Source organism: Eleutherodactylus coqui, chromosome 5, assembly GCF_035609145.1.
Source record: "Eleutherodactylus coqui strain aEleCoq1 chromosome 5, aEleCoq1.hap1, whole genome shotgun sequence".
In the NCBI taxonomy this organism is placed as follows: domain Eukaryota; kingdom Metazoa; phylum Chordata; class Amphibia; order Anura; family Eleutherodactylidae; genus Eleutherodactylus; species Eleutherodactylus coqui.
In genome coordinates, this window is record NC_089841.1 from 143548641 (window position 1) to 143563996 (window position 15356).

A 15356-nucleotide genomic window follows, 5' to 3' on the forward strand; every position below is an offset into this window, starting at 1 on the left:
CATATAACTTAATAATTATTCACTGCAATGGCTACAGTGGCCCAAGGAGATTAAATATAATTAGATCTGGTAGAGCTGCAAGCAAAGGGTTAACTTTCTCTATAAACCAGCTAAGAACAAAAAAAAAAGAAGAAAAAACACATATTGATGCCTATAAGTACACAGAAACGGACATTCCATATTCCCAGCTGCACAAGAATTACTATAGTGAGCCGAGCTGAGGTGAGGGGCTGTTCATCTAACACTAAGCACATCTAATGCTAGGTTCCCGATGCATTACCTTATGTCTGTCAGGCTAACTCACCTCATGAGGTGCACCCACTCCTCTGCTGCAGGCTCCCCCGTCATCACTTGTCATTCTTGCCTTTGCTGCCCGTCAGGCGTGAGGAGCATAACGAGCCGTGCATGCCACGGAGGATGCAAGAGCCATGTTCAAAAATAGAGATAGAGGAGGAAGGAAGGGGAAAAAAATTGATTCTCCTTTCTCTTCTGAAAACCATAGAGCTAAGTTGCCATGGAGAAAAGAGAGGCTTGAAGAAGATGCGGGAATATGGCAGAGTTACACAGCAGCCATCAGAAATATCCTGTACCGTGATGCAAATGTAGAGCTTATGGACACAGTGACTAATAGCAGATGGACGCAGATGAATGCTGCTTCTTAACCGCTCTGCTGAACAGAAGAGGCCGGGAAAACATTGCACCAAAAAGGGAACACCTTCTGCAAGGCAACAGCAGTGATATATGCAGTACAGCGTGTTAGTACACACCGAGATCCTCTAGAGTTTGTATGCAAAAAAGTGGATGGCAATCAAAGCACAACCTTACACTGAAAGGTCACTGAAAAAATATCACCCAGCATTCCACTTAGGTGAGAGTTTATCCAGGACAGATCTGTTCAAATATAAACATGTATCTATGTATTAAACTTCCTCCGAGTGCCTCGATTCTCCGTTATAATTACAACTAATTACGCCTGACGTTATGGGGTCAGACCTCGGATTCACTTGGCCATGTCTGCTGTAACTCCTATAGGGTTGTATGGAGTGGCAGCACATACGCTCAACTTTTGCTTCATATGAACTCCCCCTCACAATGGTCACGCTGGTGGCAGGGGCAATGGGCTCTCCCTTTCTAGGAAACCCAGTCACGGTAACCTCATCAATCTAACATTTTGGTGATAAATATTACCAAGTCGAATACCCTTCTAAACCCCTCTCCTCTTTTTACTAGAATTAAGAATATATTACTCACCCTTCACTTGTGCATCAAGTCCAGTGCGCTGACCTGGTACCCACTGAAAGAGGAAGCAATGGTGTCATGTCTATCGTTCACACGACTGCTGCGGCCAATCCCTGGACTCAGCAATAGTGTATGCATTAACAGCAAATTTGCTGCAGTGTTATATGAGAAATGAATATGCTGTAATCGCTTCCTGTTTCAGCAGGAACTGGGTCGTCAGCACTGGACAAGAGACACAGTGAAATGGCGAGTTCTGGGTAGTTTTTTTGTTTTTTATGGGACAAGATATTTTTTTAACGATCAGAAAACCCTTTTAAATACTAAAGCATAATTTGCTACCTCTATGCAATATGTAATAAATGTGACAGGTTTTCATTAGAAAGCATTTACACTCAAAATGTACTTCTATGTGGATGCCATCGGTACTGGTGTACCTTGGCGCCACAGGAACTGGTGTACCTTGGCGCCACCGGAAGCTAGGAGTTTCACAGGAGGAACTTCCCTGTCGGTCCCCTACCTACCGATTGGCTGGTGACCAAGTACTTTAATCAGAGTGCCGGTCGGCACAGCGCTGTGATCCCTGCCGCAGGACTTTCATTTGACTGCCAGATGGCATTCGGGAGGTTAGACACGCCCCCAGCCAATCAGAAGCTGGGGGCGTCACTCCATGTCAATAGTCTTGTATTATGTCGCCACCCCTAACATTCAGTGGTGACATAATACACCAGTACCGATGTCATGTATACCTATCTAGTTACTATTTTGTATGACTAAATTTAACCTAAATTAAAGAAAGTGCCAAATTATACTGGGAATAGCTATTAAAGCAACTCCTTAACACATTCTTTCAACTTTCCAACATTACTTAAAATTTGATTTTCTAACTCATACTACCAAAAGTAGGCCTGGCCAATCTGTTACTATACAGTACATTCTTAATATACTGTTTGGAAATGGACTGCTGCATTTGAAAAATATTTAAAACAAGTGAAATGTGTATTAACCCTTTCCAATCCAATTTGTATCCTGGTTTTCCTAGGGGGCTTACTCTTTATCTGCCGTTATTCAATGGCGCTATATTCTGGCTGAAGCCAGTACTGCATGAGGTGACACGTTGGCTAGGCTCCAACAACAGAGAAACTGGCAATATATAGTAAGAGAACCCCAACAGATGTCCTCCAACATCGGATCTGTACAGCCTTAACCCTTTCCAATCCAATTTTGGATTCAGGGTTCCCTAAAAGGCTTCCTCTTTTTGCTGTTATACAATGATGCCATCTGCTGGCTAAAGCCAGTGTGTGTGCACCAGAGAGGCTCCGACAGCAGAGTGGCTGGCAATAGACGGTAAGAATACCCTGTTGGACGTCTTCTGACATTAGAGCTGTAAAAGCTTCAATCAGAATGTAGGAAGACGTCAGACAGTCGATTGGAAAGGGCTAAATCATAATGTCTTCAGACGTCAGACAGTGGATTGGAAAGGGTCAAATGCACTTTTACGAGGCTTTTCTTTGGTCTAAAGAAGCAGTTTCAAATATTGATTTATGATCACTTTCTCTTAGTGTACCCCTGTTAAGTAAATAATCTTTTTATGTCATATAAGTTTTTTTTTGTTTTTTTAACCATTCAGACTTCGTAGTCCACAACATTTCTGCATTGGAGTCACTGGGAGAAAAAAACAAAACTTACCATCACTGCAAGAAAAGCACAGGGGACAGGAAGGTACTTGTGTCTGCACCCTTCTTCATCATCAACTCTTTTGCTCAGTTGGTCACAATTCAGTTATAGTTGAAAAGCTACATGACCATGTTCGAAATAATAGGTATAACTGTACGGCCACAACCAGTGAACCTATTAAGTAACTTATTACTCAGGCAGCCATCTCCTGACTTGTACATTCTAACCACAGACAGGAAGACCAGCATTGCAAACTACTGTTTAATGAAAATATGCAGTTTACAACACCCATAAAGGGAAGGGGAGCAGTAACTTTACCTGAAGTCACTAAAATGTATTAGTAGCCTGAAAACGTGCAATACAACTAGACAAGCAGGATCTTAATACGTAGGCTTGTGAATCTGGTTAAAAAACAACCTTTCAATAAACATCTTTATGATATAATGAGTCTATGCAGTGCATTTACATGTAAAAGGTCAAGTTCAGACTGGTGTTTCAAAAGAATGGTTAAAGGTGCACTAATTTTTCAGACAACTTCAGCTCATCTACTAGCTTGTGTTAGTCTCATCATTTCTGTAAAAGTCTTTTGTTGCTTTACCACTCCCGTCCAGTTTCACTGCAGTCCACAGCCTGTCCATAGGAACACAGTTTCTGTAGTAACAATGATGCAGATGTTTCCAAAGCAACAGGGGGGAGGGGGCTATCTTCAGAAGCATCTCCCCTGCACTCAGAGGCGGCAGGCTGACAGATCTGCAGACACAGTGATAATCTCCAGTTGCGTCCTGCTGTTCCACGGTGTGGGTGGGTTGCGTGGACATTACACACATTATAGTGTGTTAACTAACCATTTAGCCAGAATGTCTCTGAATGCCTGAATCGTTCTGGGAAAGCAGAGGAGTGAGCATTCAGATACTGTCTTCCTTTTGAGTAGACCTTCAATGCAACATGGGAAGTAAGGGCAAGGAATGAAGACATGAACTACTGGCAGAATGCTAGGCATGCTACACGCCCCCTCCCTGACAGTGGAATGCCAATAGCAGAACAGCAGAAAATGGGGTAGACCACCTGAAAATCAGAACTTCCAGACATGAAAACAAGATCCAAAGAGCAGCAAAGCATTCTCTTTATTTGGAAAGAAAAGGGGCAAAAAGCTAAAAGGACCACTAGTCCAAGGCAAGAGCCAGGTGGAAGGCTACCAAAAAGGCCCTCCAGAAAAGAAACTGTTTAATAAAAGGGCCAGGGTACAGAAACCTTCTTAAAGTGGTTGTGTTAAGATATAAAGTTATCCCCTATCCACAGGATAGGAGATAACCCTATGATCAATGGGGGTCTAAATGCTGGGAGAACGCTCTCTTAATGGCCACTCTGTTTTGTGAGTAAACCTCTTTACCTACAAACAGTCATTCAATTTGAAAAGTGGTACCATTTTGCGACTGCACTTTACAGCCGTGCCATTACCCCATATAGAATGTCATAAAGGCCACTACTGGGACCGTCAATGGGTGAAGAACAGTCCACCAACCCCCACCCTCACATGATCCATATACTTCAGTGAAAGCAAGGCCATACCACGCGCCGCCACCTTTCCACTGATGTGTATATGGAAAACAGTGGCCAGGAATTTGCTAACTGGAATCAAATAATATTTGCATGTAGCTGTACAGTGGGGCCCCAGAATGATTTCTCCTGGTGAATCCTTGGGACCCCCATCTGACATGGACTAGGGTTACGGGTACTGCTGCACTAAGACATCACGTGTATTTCTCAGTTGTTTTAAAAAATAAAAAATAAAAGGTAACTACAAGGACTGGGAATGACTATGATGAGACTACAGTTCCTTTCACCGTAGGCTGACTCCCTCTACTCTTCAATCTCCTCTGCCCACGCACATAAGCTGATTATAAGGAGCTCTGTGATATTTATATTGAAGCTGGTAGGTTCAAGTAATTACTGTACCTCCGAGTCCTAATGGGCAGGCTGTGACAAAAGTAGTGGCACGGATACAGCACACACTCCGCACACTCACAATTATCTCAAACGTGTAGATTGCAGTCTTTTAAGGGCATTGTAGCAGTTGATTGTGCGACATATATAGTAACCGCTTGGATAGAATGTGCAGGAATATGCTCACCTACGGGAAGGTTCTCGGCTAGACATTCATCTTATTGTGAAAATGCCTCTAGAGGCATAAAGGAGGTTTTACTTTACTTATAATTGCTATTCTTTAATGCCAACAATGTAACTATATCACATGTGATAGAAGCCAAGCAATTAACAATTTAGGTCTATACACATTAGACTATCGTTGATGAAAATGGAAAATTTCAACCAAAACAATAAAGCGCCCGACAGTCGTTCCAGCGACAATCGTTCAATGAATGGATAGGAAGTGGGAAGGAGATAGCTCCGGACGTCCTCCTCCATTCACAAAACACTGGCAGGCTTTCATAGACGAACGGATTGCCTGTTTACACGGGCTGATCATCATTCAGTTTTCAAGCCTGCCTAAACTGAATGATTAGCGATAAGCAATAAATTATATCATAATTCAGTTGCTAGCAGCACTTAGGCCGGCTTCACACGACCGGATTCCTATTGCAGAATCCGCAGCAAATCACATGCATTGAAAGGTTTGTACTTTCACTTTTTCCTTCATACATGCTCTATTTTGCTGCAGACTCCGAATGGGCGGCCTCCATTGAAGTCACTGGAGGCAGTCTGACCCACAGCTCATACACAACTAACATTGCGTATGGGCTACGGATGCCTGCATCATTGCTTACCGCCGACGTGAGAAACACAAATATTTAAAAAGAAAAAATCTGTACCGCGCATGACTGCCTGCAAGCCTCCGTGGTCATCCGCATTACAGATTTTGCAGGTACACTTGGTCACTAGTTGAGGTCACAGCCAGATTCCGCTGTGGGATACCGCATGTGGAATCCAGCTGGACCGCATGCAGACAGCCTGACACTGAATGAATATCGATCAGATACCTGCAATCCAGCTGGAATATGAACGTATTATTAGTCCGTGTAAAAGAGCCCTCAAGGCCCTTTTACACGCAACGATTATCGCTTAAACAACCACACGACTGAACGAAACAACAACATTTACGAATAAAATTGCACATACAGATAATAGCTTTGGGTTCACCATATGTGCTGTTCTAATAAAGCTCCTGGTGTATATGAAAAATGCATCCATCATATACCAAAGGAGTGTCCTTTTGGCATATGCCAGGTGTTATGCATTAACATGGGTTTTGTTTTTAATGTTCCTACATACACGGTGTTCCAAATTATTATACACCTGACATTTTTGTTTGATTTTCCAAAACAGACAGTATGCATAAGGATTTTTTTTTAATCCTCAACAGTTCTATTACAAGTGGAAGTACTGATAATGGCAACGGCTTGATTTATATTTTGAAATGAACACAAAACATGATGTTTCACATTAATATGTTAAATTCAATTTCTATCACAAAATTAAGTTCATATAAATTTTAACATAAATCTGTTATTTGCTGCATGTAAAGGTAAGTTTGCAAAACTTTAAACACACCTTAAAACGAAAAGTTTATATTTCTAGATTAGGTTGCATATTGACACTAGCCCTTCTTTAACCCCTTAATGACATGGCCTATTTTGAGCTTAAGGACCAAGCCTTATTTTTCAAATCTGACATCTGTCACTTTCTGTGCTAATAACTTTTGAATGCTTTTACTTATCAAGGTGATTCTGAGATTGTTTTTTCGTGACATATTGTACTTTATGTTAGTGTAAAAATTTCAGCAATAAATTTTGTCCTTATTTGGAAAAAAAATCCAAATTTACTGAAAATTTGGAAAAATTCACAATTTTCAAACTTTGAATTGTTTTCTTTGTAAGATAGAAAGTCAAACACCACAACATAGTTATTAATTAACATTTCCCATAGGCCTACTTTACACAGCAATCATTTTTTAAGTGTTATTTTACTTTTTGCAGACTCCACAAAGTATATAAATTTAGCAGTAATTTTTCACATTTACTAGCAAATTTCAAAATCTAAATTTTTTAAGGACCAATGCAGTTCAGACATAGTTTTGCCGAGCCTGTATATCAGAATCCCCCATGAATTGCCCCATTTTAAAATCAGCACCCTTCAAAGTATTCAAAATGGCATTTAGAAAGTTTATTAACCCTTTAGATGTTTTACAGGAACTAAAGGAAAGTGCATCAAAAATTAGAACAGTTCCTTTTTTCTACTGATTTTCAATATAAAACCTTTTTTTTAATATAAAACAGTAGGAGTTAGCAAAGAAACAAAACTTGGAATGTATGACCCAGATTCCGCAGTTTTTAGAAATTCCCCATAAGTGGACGTAGCCTGTTGTATGGGCACATGGTAGGTCTCAGAAGGAAAGGAGCGCTTCTTGTCTTTTTGAATGCAGATTTGGCAGGAATAATTTTCAGACCCCATGTAGTGTTTGCAGTGCCCCTGAGGTAGCAGTACATTTGAAACCCCCAATAACTGACCCCATTTTGGAAACTACACCCCTCAGGGAATTTATTAAGGGGTGTAGTGAGCGGTTTGAACCCACAGATGTTTGAGGAATTTTTTTTAACAGTTTGAGTTCAATACGAAAAAATCCAATTTTTCACATAATGTTTAGCTTTAGGCCCAGATTTTCATTTTTCACCAGTGGCAGAAGGAAAAACGTACCCCATGATGCGTTACCCAGTTGCTCTCGAACACGGAAATGCCCCATATGTGGACGTAGCCTGTTGTATGGGCACATGGCAGGACTCAGAAGGATAGGAGCGCTTCTTGGCTTTTTGAATGCAGATTTTGCTAGAATAATTTTCAGACCCCATGTAGTGTTTACAGTGCCCCTGAGGTACCAGTGCATTTGAAACCCCCAACAACTGACCCCATTTTGGAAACTACACCCCTCAGGGAATTTTTTAAGGGGTGTAGTGAGCGGTTTGAACCCACAGGTATTTGAGGAATTTTTTTAACAGTTTGAGTTCAATACAAAAAAACCACATTTTTCACATAATGTTCAGCTTTAGGCCCAGATTTATATTTTTTACCAGTGGCAGAAGGAAAAAACGTACCCCATGATGCGTTACCCAGTTGCTCTCGAACACGGAAATGCCCCATATGTGGACGTAGCCTGTTGTATGGGCACATGGCAGGACTCAGAAGGATAGGAGCGCTTCTTGGCTTTTTGAATGCAGATTTTGCTGGAATAATTTTCAGACACCGTGTAGTGTTTGCAGTGCCCCTGAGGTACCAGTGTATTTGAGACCCCCAACAACTGACCCCATTTTGGAAACTACACCCCTCAGGGAATTTTTTAAGGGGTGTAGTGAGCGGTTTGAACCCACAGGTATTTGAGGAATTTTTTTTAACAATTTGAGTTGAGAACGAAAAATTCACATTTTTCCAATAATGCTCAGTTTAGGCCCAGATTTATATTTTTTACCAGGGGCAGAAGGAGAAAACGTACCCCATGATGTTACCCAACAGGGAAATGCCCCATATGTGAATCTAAACTGTTTTTAGGGCGCAGGGCTCAGAAGGGAAGGACTTAGCATGTGGCTTTATGTACAAGCTGTGCGAAGTACATCAGGGTAAAACGTCAGGGCAATAAAAAAATTAAAATTTCAGGGACGTGTGGTAGATCTTAAAACACTCATTTATACAGAGGCCGGGTTGTGTGGGGCACGTTTCACACTGGTATCTGGTGTCTTTTCTTATCCCCTGTTTATAGCAGACTCTGCACCTCTTTTGGGGCCTTCCCTTCGTCGCAGTGGAGGGAATTTCACTGAGAAAATGCTGCCCTGGTACAATTCTTGTGGCCTCGCTTCCAGAAGTACTGGGCCTCTCCCCCACCTCCTGGTCCCCAAATATTAGGTCCTTGATAACTTCCTCTTGAAATTCAAGGAATGTCCCCCTGTGGCCTGCACCTCGGAACAGCACGTAGGCATTATACAGTGCCATCTGTACGAGGTGCACGGCCAGTTTTTTGTACCACACCCGTGTTTTCCGCATGGCTCTATAGGGCTCCAGTACCTGGTCTGATAGATCGACCCCTCCCATGTACTTATTATAGTCGAGGACGCAGTCTGGTTTGGGGGTCTCTGCACTGGTACCTCGTACTGGGCAGGGGGTACTGCTGTGGCCGTGTATTGTCGTCAACATAAGGACATCCCTCTTGTCCTTATATTTAACGCACAATACATTGTCGCTGCATTGGGCCCGGCTCTCACCCCTTCTGAGCAGTTGCCCAAGCAGCGTCTTAGGGAGGCTTTTTTGATTTTTCCGAACAGTGCCACATGCCACTGTTCCTCTGGAAGCGAGGCACTGAAACAGGGGGACACTGGTATAAAAGTTATCCAGGTACAGATGGTAACCCTGGTCTAATAGTGGGTGCACCAGTTCCCACACTATTTTCCCTGTTATTCCCAGCACGGGGGGGCATTCTGGGGGCTCAATTTTAGTGTCCTTCCCCTCGTAAATACGGAACTTGTGGGTGTACCCTGATGTACTTTCGCACAGCTTGTACAACTTCACACCATACCGTGCCCGCTTACTGGGCAGGTACTGGCGGAATTTTAGCCTCCCCTTGAAGTGTACCAGGGACTCGTCTACTGCAATGTTTATCTGTGGGGCATACGCCTGGGCAAACTTGGCGTTAAAATGGTCTATTACGGGCCTGATCTTATACAACCGATCGTAATTGGGGTGATCGCTGGGGGGGCACAGCTGGTTGTCATTGTAGTGCAGAAATTTTAAAATACACTCAAAGCGCGTCCTCGACATCGCCATGCGGAACATTGGGGTGTGGTACAAAATATCGGTAGACCAGTACGCCCTGATTGTTGGCTTCTTTATTAGCCCCATGGTTAGTATAAGCCCCCAAAATTTTTGTATCTCTGGTGCATCCACAGGGGTCCACTTATCGGGTCTGGCATAGCTGGAGGTGGGATTTTGTTGAATAAAATTCTGGGCGTACAAATTAGTCTGGGTAACAATGTGGGCAATGAACTCTTCTGAAAAAAAAAACTTGAAGAAGTCCTTCCCTCTGAGCCCTTCCGGATCAAATTGAATCCCTGGGTTCCCAATAAAATCAGGGATCTGGGGTCTGTAATGTTCCGGGGTACTCCAGTGAGCATCTGATGCATTGGGGTCAGTGGCGGTCCTTGGACGCCTTCTCGGGGGTGCAGGGAGCTCAGACTCGCTGGATGAGGATGAGGATGAGGAGTCGGAGAATGCCAAAAAAGTGGGGTCGTCATCACCACTACCTGAGTCCGAGTCTGATGCAATGATTGCATACAGTTCCTCTGAAGTGTACCTCCTGCGGGCCATATTTATATAAAATGGGGCACACGGGGAAAAAGTTTTATTAGATGGGACACTGCGGGATGGGGTGACCACGGGACGGGGGTCGGAAAGAACGCGGAAACTTATGTGGTGTATTCACGTAAGTGTTTTTTTTTTTTCTTTTTTTTTTTTTTTACACAGACGAATACACTGACACAACACGGACTAACGACACACTACACACTAGACGGACTAACGACACGCTACACTAACTAATGACGGGTGACGGGACAGGTAACGAAATGGGAACAACAGGAACTTTTTTTGTTTTTTTGGGTTTTTTTTTTACACAGACGAATACACTGACACAACACGGACTAACGACACGCTACACACTAGACGGACTAACTAAACGCTACACTAACTAATAACGGGTGACGGGACAGGTAACGAAATGGGAACAACAGGAACTTTTTTGGTTTTTTTGGTTTTTTTTTTACACAGACGAATACACTGACACAACACGGACTAACGACACGCTACAGACTAGACGGACTAACTAAACGCTACACTAACTAATAACGGGTGACGGGGCAGGTAACGAAATGGGAACAACAGGAACTTTTTTTGTTTTTTTGGTTTTTTTTTTTACACAGACGAATACACTGACACAACACGGACTAACGACACGCTACACACTAGACGGACTAACTAAACGCTACACTAACTAATAACGGGTGACGGGACAGGTAACGAAATGGGAACAACAGGAACTTTTTTTGTTTTTTTGGTTTTTTTTTTACACAGACGAATACACTGACAGTACACGGACTAACGACACACTACACTCTAGACGGACTAACTAAACGCTACACTAACTAATAACGGGTGACGGGACAGGTAACGAAATGGGAACAACAGGAACTTTTTTTTTTTTTTTTTTTTTACACCAAGGGATACACTGACTACACGCTGCGCTACACTACACTGCTGATCGCACGCTACAGCTCACTCACTACACTTCTGATCACACACTACAGATCCCTCACTCACTACACTACACTGCACTTCTGATCACTCACTCCACTCTGCTACACTACACTGCCTGATCAATCACTCACTACACTCACTACACTACACTGCCTGATCAATCACTCACTACACTACACCACACTGATCACTAACACTCACTCCACTACACCACACTGATGACTAACTCCTCTCCACTACACTGATCACTAACTCCACTCTGCTACACTACACTCCACTACACTCCACTACACTACACTCCACTCCACTACACTACACTACACTACACTACACTCACTCCCTGCCTAATCTACACTCTAATCGCACTTTATATTCACAGATATGACAGTAGGTGCTCTCTGTACAAGCACCGGAAACACACTGCGGTGCTTGCACATGGAGCCCCTACTGTAAACAGCGCGAAGTCCGCTGCTGCGCTGTGATTGGTCAGGGAGTTTTTCCCTGACCAATCACAGCGATCGTGGGGGAGGGACCGCTCTGATTGGTCCCCAGCCCGGATGCCTCACTTGTCTGCCGACGATATCAGCCAGGATCGCTGCTGTGTCGCCGCGATTGTCACCGCGGCGACACTTTAATGGCATGACGTACCAGGTACGTCATGTTGCGGGAAGTATCCCGCTACCATGACGTACCAGGTACGTCCAGGAGCGGGAAGGGGTTAATATGACTTTAAAAACTCTTATCTATTGAATTTGTATGTAAATGTATAGTTTCCGCTTGTATTTCATTAGAAATGTTTCCATTTGATTCCTTGCAGTCCTCTGTTTTGTTTTTTTTTTAAACCCATTAAAATCAACAGGGGAAAAAATGGAAACATTTAATTCAGTCTTATTTCCATTTCTCTACTGCAAAAATGGAACAGATTACGGAAATCACTAACACTAATGTGAACAAGTCCTTAAAGTGTGACAGAGAGAAAAAACAGTATCTTGAAGAGACTATTTTGTCAAAATGACGTTTTTCTCTCTCATACAGAATCATAAAACAACTGTTTTTGGCAAATGGCTTTCTTCCAATAATACTAGAGATGTCCAGAATTGTATCTACTGGTATGTATCGTAACTAAATGGCAGCTCACCAATATTCATTATCTGCTCTTCTCTTCTGTAGCCTTCAGTGAGTGATTATTATGCTGAATCCAATTGGTCTGAGCCATCACTGGTGCTGCAGCCTTTAGACCCATGTAGACACTGGCCAACCCTTTAGACCAAGTCACTTTGAAGTGAGAATAACTGAAAAGTGGCACAAAGACACTAAAAAATTAAAATATGTAATTTACCTGAAAAACCATAAAACAACATCTCGCTAATGGTAGCGGATTACAACCAAAAATTGGTGACACCAGGAACCTAATGGGGACTCGATTCATCCACTGTGAAGCCCCCCAGTCCAATGTGTGTTTGAGATGGGGGGCTGTACACTGCATGTCTCTATAAGCTGAGTGTGCTCAGCTTATAGAGCACATTTGTCAACAAAAGTGCTCATCAAATTTTGTTGACAAATAAGCATTTTAAAGCGGTTGTGTTGGACTTGACTACTGATGGACTATCCTCAGGATAGGTTATCAATATTTGATCGGCAGGGAGTCCTAAGTGTTAAATAGCAGAAGTTTTCGGAGAGATACAATTTAATTTAAAATATAGATTGGAAACAAAGTATCCCTATACCAAGGGTGGTGTGGCTCAAGGCCCTGGATTCATTAAGGCATATAGAAGAACTTCAGGTCTTCAGAACTAGATGAAGCTTCTTCTAGTTTTTACTCTACTTGGGCTGTGTGGCTAGATTTTAGAGATTCGCCTACTTTCTCCCGTTGGTTAACAAGTGGTACATTCCAACCCTAGAACTCAGACAACAGTAAGAGACAAGGATCCAGACATCTATGGGGCTCCACACCACCTATTTTTCTCTTCTGCTTTCTCCACTTTTACCCTCTTAACACCACATATTTGGTATCATCACATCTGTAATGACTAGAGATGAGCGAGCACTCTCTGTAAGGTGAGTTACTCGAGCGAGCCTCGCTCATCTCAAGTAACTGCCTTCTCCTCTCACCCCCGCCGCCCCCTGAGCACGCTCAGAGGAGAAGGCAGTTACTCGAGATGAGCGAGGCTCGCTCGAGTAACTCACCTTACGGAGCGTCCTCGCTCATCCCTAGTAATGACCTGTACAATAAACTAAACAAACTTTTATCCTGCACGGCAAAAAAACAGTTAAAAAAACTAACTAAAAAGACACTAAAAGATGGAGCCAAAATTCTTATTTTGTTCATTTTGCCAACACCCCACCCCGCAAAAAAACATAATAAAAGTGATCAAAATACCGGTATGCACCCCAAATTGTACCAATAAAAATTACAGCGCATCATCATTACATGCCGGAGAGATCTTCCAGCCTTCCACCTTCATTTAGGCCTCATGCCCATGGCCGGGTCGGATTCCGCCTATAAAATATTGCAGCAGAATCAGTCCACCAGAGACCCTATTACTCCCCTGTCCGAATCGGAGGCAAGTGTCTCGTCAGGTGTGCGGGACGAACAGCTTCCACTGACTGCAATGGAAGCCGTCCGCGCGATTTTCTGCTCAGAATACAATATGCTACGATTTTCCTCCGTGAGCGGAATATCACAGACGATTTCCGCTTGTGGGCAGGGGAGAATAGTTTTACATAGCAGGTCTATGGACGGACATTGCTGAGCGAGAAGTAGCTCAATATTCACTTCTTTACAGTGAGTTGAAGCAAGGCAACTAATGAGCGATTTCTTGCTCAATACCCTGTTGGATCCCGTGTTCACATGCGCCAGCTACAGATTAAAATCACTCATTTCAGCAATTTTTTGGGCGACAGTTGGCCCATGTAGAAATACTCTTAGAGGTTGACTCATTTGTGTGTATAAATGTGTGTGGTCAGTACAAAGAATTGGAACATAATTTTTTCTTCTCAGGGATTGCATAAAGGACCAGGGTACATAATAGAAGTCCAACTTCCTCAAATATGAATGCTACTTTTAAAGCAGTGAAGCTTCTCTGCATCTTCTCTTGTGGTAAAGAAGTCATCCCTATGGCAAATGTTAATTCAAAGGAAAGTAAGTGAAGTAAGTGAAGAATTCTAAGTGAATGTGTGGTCAGATCCATGTGGGTTCAAATACAAGAAGTCTAACCAAGATCACCTTCTCATTGAAACTGAGTGTTGTGTCATTGTGCCTTTCCAGCCAGCATGTAAATTATTTCTTCCCTCTACAAAATAGAGAAATTCCATGTATAGTGAAAAGCAACAAGCAACAGATTATAAAGAGTACACAATTAATAGACTGTATATACTGTGCCACTATTATATATCTTCTCGACTAACAATACAGTAGCAGGCTTTATGCACAGGACACTGTAAATGGTGATATTCAGAGACAGAAATTAAATACATGTGAAATTTAATCATATGCAGAACTCGTGGCAGGATCTCCACTTTACAAGGAACAAGCATATAAAATCACAAAGTTATCTGTCACAGTGTGGCAGAGCAAAGTGTTATGCTTCAGGTATTATCACTTTCAATGATATGTGCAAAAAGTAAGAAAAAAGTGACTAAAATGGAATAACGGGAATGCACATGATTACATTCTTAAATAAGTTTATTAGCATTCCGAATCTAGTCAAAATAGACTAAGGGGGGAAAAAACTATAGAGAGGCAACTGTGGTAATAATATGTAATAATTCATCCCAGCAACATAAAAGATGTAGCATTCACAAGTGAGTGGCGCATCATTTATCTTACTTGGATGAACTACTTATGATGCTGGAACATTTATTGAGCACCTTCGAGACTGCGGGTCTCACTTGTGATTAATTGCTGTCATACACCGATAGATTAACGCAGACCATCTATCTTCAGCTCTAGATTAAAATGTAATAACGTTGCTTTTTTTAATTTAGAGGCCAGAAGAAAAGTGTCTGGTTCCTAAATGTTCATACTTAAAGGGGTTCTCAGGGACTTTTACTATTGACAATTTATTCCTAGGATAGATCATCAATAGTTGATCGGCAGGTGTTCACTGCTCAAGATCCATATCGATCATCTGATC

At 42.3% G+C, this 15356-nt stretch overlaps 1 protein-coding gene across 6 annotated transcripts in view; it reads right to left on the bottom strand.

Moving 5' to 3' along the window:
- PITPNM2 (phosphatidylinositol transfer protein membrane associated 2) overlaps window positions 1-15356 on the bottom strand; it is a 286382-nt gene that overhangs the window by 200997 nt on the left and 70029 nt on the right. Inside the window, exon 1 of one of the 6 annotated variants that reach the window (XM_066603329.1) lies at window positions 1252-1269. The exons of the other annotated variants lie outside the window; for them this stretch is intronic. The gene's annotated coding sequence lies outside the window, so the exon portion shown is untranslated. Of the gene's footprint in view, window positions 1-1251; window positions 1270-15356 lie in introns of those variants that run through there. 6 annotated transcript variants of the gene reach the window in all.